The following is a 7,412-nucleotide window of genomic DNA, read 5'->3' on the forward strand; positions in this document are numbered from 1 at the left end:
AAAAAAAAAAAAAAAAGAAGTAGAAGCAGCATTTTTAGATCCGATAAACAATCTGAATAGGAGCAGATCACCTGAGTTCAGGAGTTTCAGACCAGCCCAACCAATATGGTGAAACCCTGTCTCTACTAAAAAAAAAATACAAAAATTAGCCAGGCATGGTGATGGGTGCCTGTAATCCTAGCTACTCAGGAGGCTGAGACAGAAGAATCAGTGGAATCCAGGAGGCAGAGATTGCAGTGAGCCAAGATCACGCCATTGCACTGTAGCCTGGGCGACAGAGTGAGACTTTGTCTCAAAAAAAAAAAAAGAAAAGAAAAAGGAACCAGCTAATTAATTCTCAAAGGCAAAAGACTGGATGCTTCCCCCTAAGATCAGAAATGAGACAAGAAATTATATACATATAATTCAATGGAATATATAAACTGTCTTAGTTCGGTGACACTAATGCAAACCAAAAATAAAATTCTAATATCCCTAATCAACTGAATGAACCCCTCCTCTCAGCCAAGGGGATTCCAAAGCAAACCTGAAAAACCAGTTCAGGCCGTGATAGGAATACGGTGTTGCACGTGTCTAATTATACTCTCCTCGGTTGGAATTTGGGCACAGCTGCCCAGCATTAACATTAAAACAGGGACCTTGAGCCTGACCAAACAGGCTCTTTGTAGCAATAAGATACCAAATTCCAGCCTGACTCTAGTATAGCATCACATGGCAGACAGCAGGCCCTAAAAGTATTAAACTATTTTACCCCCAAATAGATTTCTTTGACATATTTCTTAATGGCCCTGCAAAGCTGTCTCTTGTGGGGGAAATTCACATTCTGTAGAGAGTTCTGATCCCTTTCCAGGTCTTTTTCTGATCCTGAAGAGATTAGCTGAGAGTCTAGCACCTTTTAGAGGTCTAAACAGAAAACATCTGCCATCTATTGCCTCTAAGAGCTGCCACCTGTGAGAGAGACTTCGTCTATATAAGAACTCGCCTCTGCACAGCCCCTTATCTTAACCCAGACACTCCTTTCTATTGATTCCAGGTTTTTTTTGTTTTGTTTTGAGACAGAGTGTGCCTGTCGCCCAGGCTGGAGTGCAGTGGCACAGTCTCAGCTCATTGCAACCTCCGCCTCCCAGGTTCAAGCAGTTCTCCTGCGTCAGTCATCCAAATAGCTGGGATTACAGGCATGCACTACAACCCCTGGCTAATTTTTTTGTTGTTGTTGTTTTTTAGACAGGGTTTCGCCATGTTAGCCAGGCTGGTCTCAAACTCCTGACCTCATGGGATCCACCTGCCTTGGCGTCCCAAAGTGCTGGGATTACAGGTGTGAGCCACTGTACCTGGCTGATTCCACGTCTTAAAATAATAACTCAGTGAATTGCCAGTCAGAAACTCCTTGAATCCACCTAGGACTTGTAAGCTCCCCTCCCCAACCTTTCCAGACTGAACCAATGTATAACTGACATGTATTAAGTGATGTCTTATATCTTTCTAAAACATATAAAATCAAGCTGTAACCCAACCACCTTGGTCTTAGACCTCTTAAAACTGTACCTTGGAGGCTGGGCATGGTGCCTCATGCCTGTAATCCCAGCATTTTGGAAGGCTGTGGCAGGTGGATCACCTGAGGTCAGGAGTTTGAGACCAGCCTGGCTAACATGGCGAAACCCTGTCTCTGCTAAAAATACAAAAAAGTAGCTGGGAATGGTGGTGGGTGCCTGTAATCCTGGTTACTCAGGAGGCTGAGGCAGAACAACTGCTGGAGCCCCGGGGTCAGAGTTTGCAGTGAGCCTAGATTGCGCCACTGCACTCCAGCCTGGGCGACAGAGCAAGACTTTGTCTCAAAAAAAAAAAAAAAAAAATGTCTTGGGGACTTGGTCACTCATATTTGGCTCAGATTAAATACCTTTAAATATGTTAGAGTTCAACCCTTTTTTGTGGACACTGTGCTGCTTTCTAGCTCTCTGTCTGCATGTCTTGGTGCTCTGCTTTCACATTCCTCTACCTTCCTCATACAAGCACACACACAGGTATGAATGAACACACATATTAGTGCTCTCTCTCTCACCGGGATGCTGGTAGGTAACATGTTTGTTAATGAATGTCAGATTAATATGCTCCCTAGTTTATGTTCTTTACAGCTCTTAGGTGTGTCTAAAATCACTTTACTGGTTTATATGGGTTTATATGCTTATTGTCTGTCTCTCTCCATTCTAACGCAAATCCCATCAAACAAGGATCTTGTCTGTCCCGTTTACATTGTGTTCCTATTGCTTAGCAAAGTGGCTGGCACATGGCAGATCTTCAAAAATTATTTGTTGACATCTTTTTAATTTAATTTTTCTTTATTTCTTGAGATGGAGTCTTGCACTGTCACCCAGGCTGGAGTGCAGTGGCATGATCTTGGCTCACTGCAACCTCCGCCTCTCAGGTTCGAGTGATTCTCCGACCTCAGCCTCCCAAGTAGCTGGGATTACAGGTGCCCACCACTATGCCCTGGTAATTTTTTTGTATTTTTAGTAGAGACTGGGTTTTACCATGTTGGCCAGGCTGGTCTTGAACTCCTGACCTCATGATCAAACAGCCACAGCCTTCGAAAGTGCTGGGATTACAGGCATGACCCACCACACCTGGCCTAATTTTTACTTTTAAGGGACAGGGTCTCACTTTGTCACCCAGGCTGGGGTGCAGTGGCATTATTGTAGCTCATTGCAGCCTCAGACTCCAGAGTTCAAGTGATCCTCCCACCTCTGCCTCCAGAATAGCTCGGACTGTAGGAACATGCCACCATGCCTGGCTGTTTTTCTTTCTACTATTTTGTAGAGATGGGGTCTTGCGATGTTGCCCAGGCATAGCTAGCATTCCTTTCTTTCTTTTTCTTTTTTTTTTTTTTTTGAGACAGAGTCTTGCTCCATCGCCCAGGCTGGAGTACAGTGGTACGATCTCGGCTCACTGCAACCTCTGCCTCCCGGGTTCAAGTAATTCTCTGTCTTAACCTCCCGAGTAGCTGGGATTACAGGTGTCTGCCACCATGCTCGGCTAATTTTTGTATTATTAGTAGACACAGGGTTTCACCATGTTGGCCAGGCTGGTCTTGAACTCCTGACCTTGTGATCCACCCACCTTGGCCTCTCTAAGTGCTGGGATTACAGGTGTGAGCCACTGAGGCTGGCACTTTGTTTTAATTACACAGTACCATTTCTACTCACAAGCTCCTGAGATCATGCATGTATTTCTCAGCTCCCTTCTGCCTAGACTCGCCCATACTTTAGTCAATTCAGACTAAGGTAGGAGTGCATCACCGTATGGTATTTAATATGGTGAAATTACTAAGGCACTAAATTTTAGGGAATCCCTGTCTTTTTTTTTTTTTTTTTGAGACGGAGTTTCACTCTTGTTACCCAGGCTGGAGTGCAGTGGCGCGATCTCGGCTCACCGCAGCCTCCGCCTCCTGGGTTCAGGCAATTCTCCTGCCTCTACCTCCTGAGTAGCTGGGATTACAGGCATGCGCCACCATACCCAGCTAATGTTTTGTATTTTTAGTAGAGACGGGGTTTCACCATGTTGACCAGGATGGTCTCGATATTTTGACCTCATGATCCACCCGCCTCGGCCTCCCACAGTGCTGGGATTACAGGCTTGAGCCACCGCGCCCGGCGCGAATCCATGTCTTACTTAACACTGTAGCACTTCCTTCTCAACATAAACTCAATGGACAACTATTTACAGAATATTCATAGTAATCCCTGGGACTTAGCCATGGTAATGAGGATTCAGAGCTCAATCTACTAGGTTGAGAGGGTAGGTAAATAAACAGATAATTTAATGCTGAAGGTGCTTGACAGAGCTCCACCCAGAATATTATGTTCCAAAAACTAACAAAGACATATATACCTCCTAGCCTGGGCAATACAGTATGAGACCCTGCCTACAAAAAAAATTAGCTGGGCATGGTGGCACTTGCCTGTGGTACCAGCTACTTGGGAGGCTGAGGTGAGTGGATCTCCCGAGCCTTGGTGGTTGAGGCTGCAGTGAGCTTTGATTATGCCACTGCACGCAAGACTGTCTCAAAAAATAAAAAACAAAAAATAAGAACTGGGTGCAGTGGCTTACGCCTGTAATCCCAGCACTTTGGGAGGTTCAGGTGGGCAGATCACGAGGTCAAGAGATTGAGACCATCCTGGCCAACATGGTGAAACCCCATCTCTACTAAAGATACAAAAATTAGCTGGGTGTGGTGGCATGCGCCTGTAGTCCCAACTACTGGGGAGGCTGAGGCAGGAGAATCACTTGAACCTGGGAGGCGGAGGTTGCAGTGAGCCGAGATCATGCCACTGCACTCCAGCCTGGCGACAGAGTGAGACTCCATCTAAAAAAAATAAGTAAAATAAAAAATAAAAATAAAATAAAAAGCATTCCAGAGACCTTTGTCTTAGGGACATCCTTACCCAAACTTGAAATTCAAATGATGGGCCTACTCTTTTTAACGTGGGTGTTACTGCATAAATCATACCTCAGGGAAAGATGCAGAAACTCAGCCTTGAAAGACGGTTTTTTTTGTTGTTTTTTTGGGGTTTTTTTGAGATGGCATCTTGCCCTGTCGCCCAGGCTGGAATGCAGTGGTGCCATCTCGACTCACTGCAACCTCCGCCTCCCAAGTTCAAGCAATTCTCCTGCTCAGCCTCCTGAGTAGCTGGGACTACACGTGCCCACCACCACACCTGGATAATTTTTGTATTTTTAGTAGAGATGATATTTTACCAAGTTGTCCAGACTGGTCTCAAATTCCTGACCTCAAGTGATCCACCACCGCCCCTCCCCAACCCCGAGCTCCCAAAGTGCTGGGATTACAGGCATGAGCCACCTCGTTCGGGGGAAAGAGATTCTTAGTAAAGGTCAACCAAGTACTAAAAAAGAATCCAATTTATTTTTTTCATTGACTGTATGCTGAATCTACCTTTGATCTTTGGGGAAAGGAGAAATAGTACTGATAAACTTTGAACTTATCTGCTAAGTTGCTTATTAAGCTAAGCAATGACGACCATCAAGCGGCTATACTTTTAACCTGGGGTCCTTTGGCATATGATACGTATTGAGAGTAATGGGCTTACCATTTTTTTTTTTTAACAGTCCAGAGGTCTTTTATTTATTTATTTTTTTAACACCTATTCATAGGGAAGAGGTTCCAGCAGCTCAGGCTCCTTCCTATTGGTTCTCACACAGTGCACTTCTCTGGGTGGAGCAGGCTGGCGCTTCAGCTGAACCCAGGTACCTTTCTCTTTGGCTTCTTTCTTTTTCTGATCATTTTCCTTCACTCGTTTCAGGAGGCTATCTCGGCTCTTAGGGTGCTTAATGTACTCAATACCCACATTAATTAACTTGGCAGGAATCTTGCCCTTCACTTGTTTGTTTACAACACTGCCAGCAGCATGCTGGGTAACACTGTAGACTCTCCCAGGTTTGCCATGATAACATTTGTGGGGCATTCCTTTTTTGAACAGTAGCCATTCCCTTGATGTCCACAATATCACCTTTCTTACAGATTCGAATACACGTGGCCAAAGGAACAACTCCATGTTTTCTAAAAGGCTTCGAGAACGTATATCGAGTGCCTCTTCGCTTTCCCTTTGTGTTCGTCATTTTGGTGAATTTCTGGAAGATGGCAGTTCCAGCCAAAAGGCTGGGCTTACCTCTTCTAGGAAGACGGCATGCTGTTGTGGAAAAGGATGGCATCTGAAGTGAGAAAACCTCTGTTTGGTCCCGCTCTGTCACTTACTGGCTGTGTGACTACGAATGAGTTATTTAACGATTTGGAACCTGTCTCCACATCTGTAAAAAGGAGATATCATCTGCCCACTGCATCTCAGAGGTCTGAAGTGAGTACCAGTAAGAGGGTGGATGCCAGATTGTTTTATAAACTACAGAGAAATATACAAGGTTAATAATCAGTATTTATATCTGTATGCCACGGCTTTAGTAAGTGCCTGGCACAAATGTACTCAATAAGTGTTTGCAAAATAAATTAATATCGCAAATGCTTCTGGAGTACAGACCCATGAGAGCTCTAGTCAGCTATAATCAGAAGCCTCAATAGTTATAACATTTATTTCAGATGATGTGGGCTGGGCACGGTGGCTCACGCCTGTAATCCCAGCACTTTGGGAGGCTGACGTGGGTGGATCACTTGAGGTCAGGAGTTCAAGACCAGCCTGACCAACATGGAGAAACCCTGTCTCTACTAAAAAAATTACAAAATTAGCTGGGCGTGGTAGTGCATGTCTGTAATTCTAGCTACTTGGGAGGCTGAGGCAGGCAGGAGAATCACTTGAACCCGGGAGGCAGAGTTTGCAATGAGTCGAGATTGTGACATTGTACTCCAGTCTGGCAACAAGAGCGAAACTCCGTCTCAAAAAAAGAAAATACAATATAGATGATGTGGGAAGATTTTTACCTGTTCACATTAACACCACTTTAGTGAGAATTTGATTTTTAAATTCATGGGTTGTCAAAATGCTTTTTACCTCCTGCTATGACTTTTAATCATTTTTCTGCCTGTTGGCACCTCCACCAATGGTGAACAGGAACGAGGGAGTTAACAAATTATGAATCATTCGATTTCACGTTTCTTTTTTATTTTTATTTTTTGAGACAGGGTCTTGCTTTGTGGCCCAGGCTGCAGTGCAATGGTGCGATCTCAGCTCACTGCAGCCTCGGCCTCTGGGGCTCAAGCGATCCTCCTGCCTCAGCGGCCCAGCCAGGTGGGACCACAGGCACACACCACCATGCCAGGCTTTTTGTATTTTTTGTAAAGACAGGGTCTTGCCATGTTGCCCATGCTTGTTTTGAACTCCTGAGCTTAAGTGACCTCTCTGCCTTGTCCTCCCAAATTGCTAGGATTATAGGTGTGAGCCATTGTGCCTAGCTACCTAATTTTGCAGGTTTCTATTAGTGCCAATAAAGGCCATAAAGAGGGGTATGCTACTGGCCAAAAACTGTAGCTTTTGTGCCTCACACTGCAATACCTGTTGATATGGACAGGTACTGACTTCATCCTCTGGCCAAAAAAGATGATAAATTATAGATGACAAATTAGAAGTTTGGGCATATGCTTGGGGAAAGGAAAAAGTAAAAGAACACAATCTCAGCTTCAGCCTCCCAAGTAGCATGCGCCACCACGGCCAAGCTAATTTTTGTATTTTTCGTAGAGACAGGGTTTCACCATGTTGGCTAGGCTGGTCTCAATCCCCTGACCTCAGGTGATCCACCAGCCTTGGCCTCCCAAAGTGGTGGGATTACAGGCATGGGCCACTGCGCCTAGCTCCTCCATTGTTTCATTCCCAGCAAGCAGGCTCAGTTGGGCTGAGTTCCTACTCTGTCCTCAGCGCTTCTAGCCATTCTTTGGAATATGTGACAACTACATA

This window comes from Cebus imitator, unplaced genomic scaffold (assembly GCF_001604975.1).
Source record: "Cebus imitator isolate Cc_AM_T3 unplaced genomic scaffold, Cebus_imitator-1.0 Scaffold170, whole genome shotgun sequence".
Classification (NCBI taxonomy): domain Eukaryota; kingdom Metazoa; phylum Chordata; class Mammalia; order Primates; family Cebidae; genus Cebus; species Cebus imitator.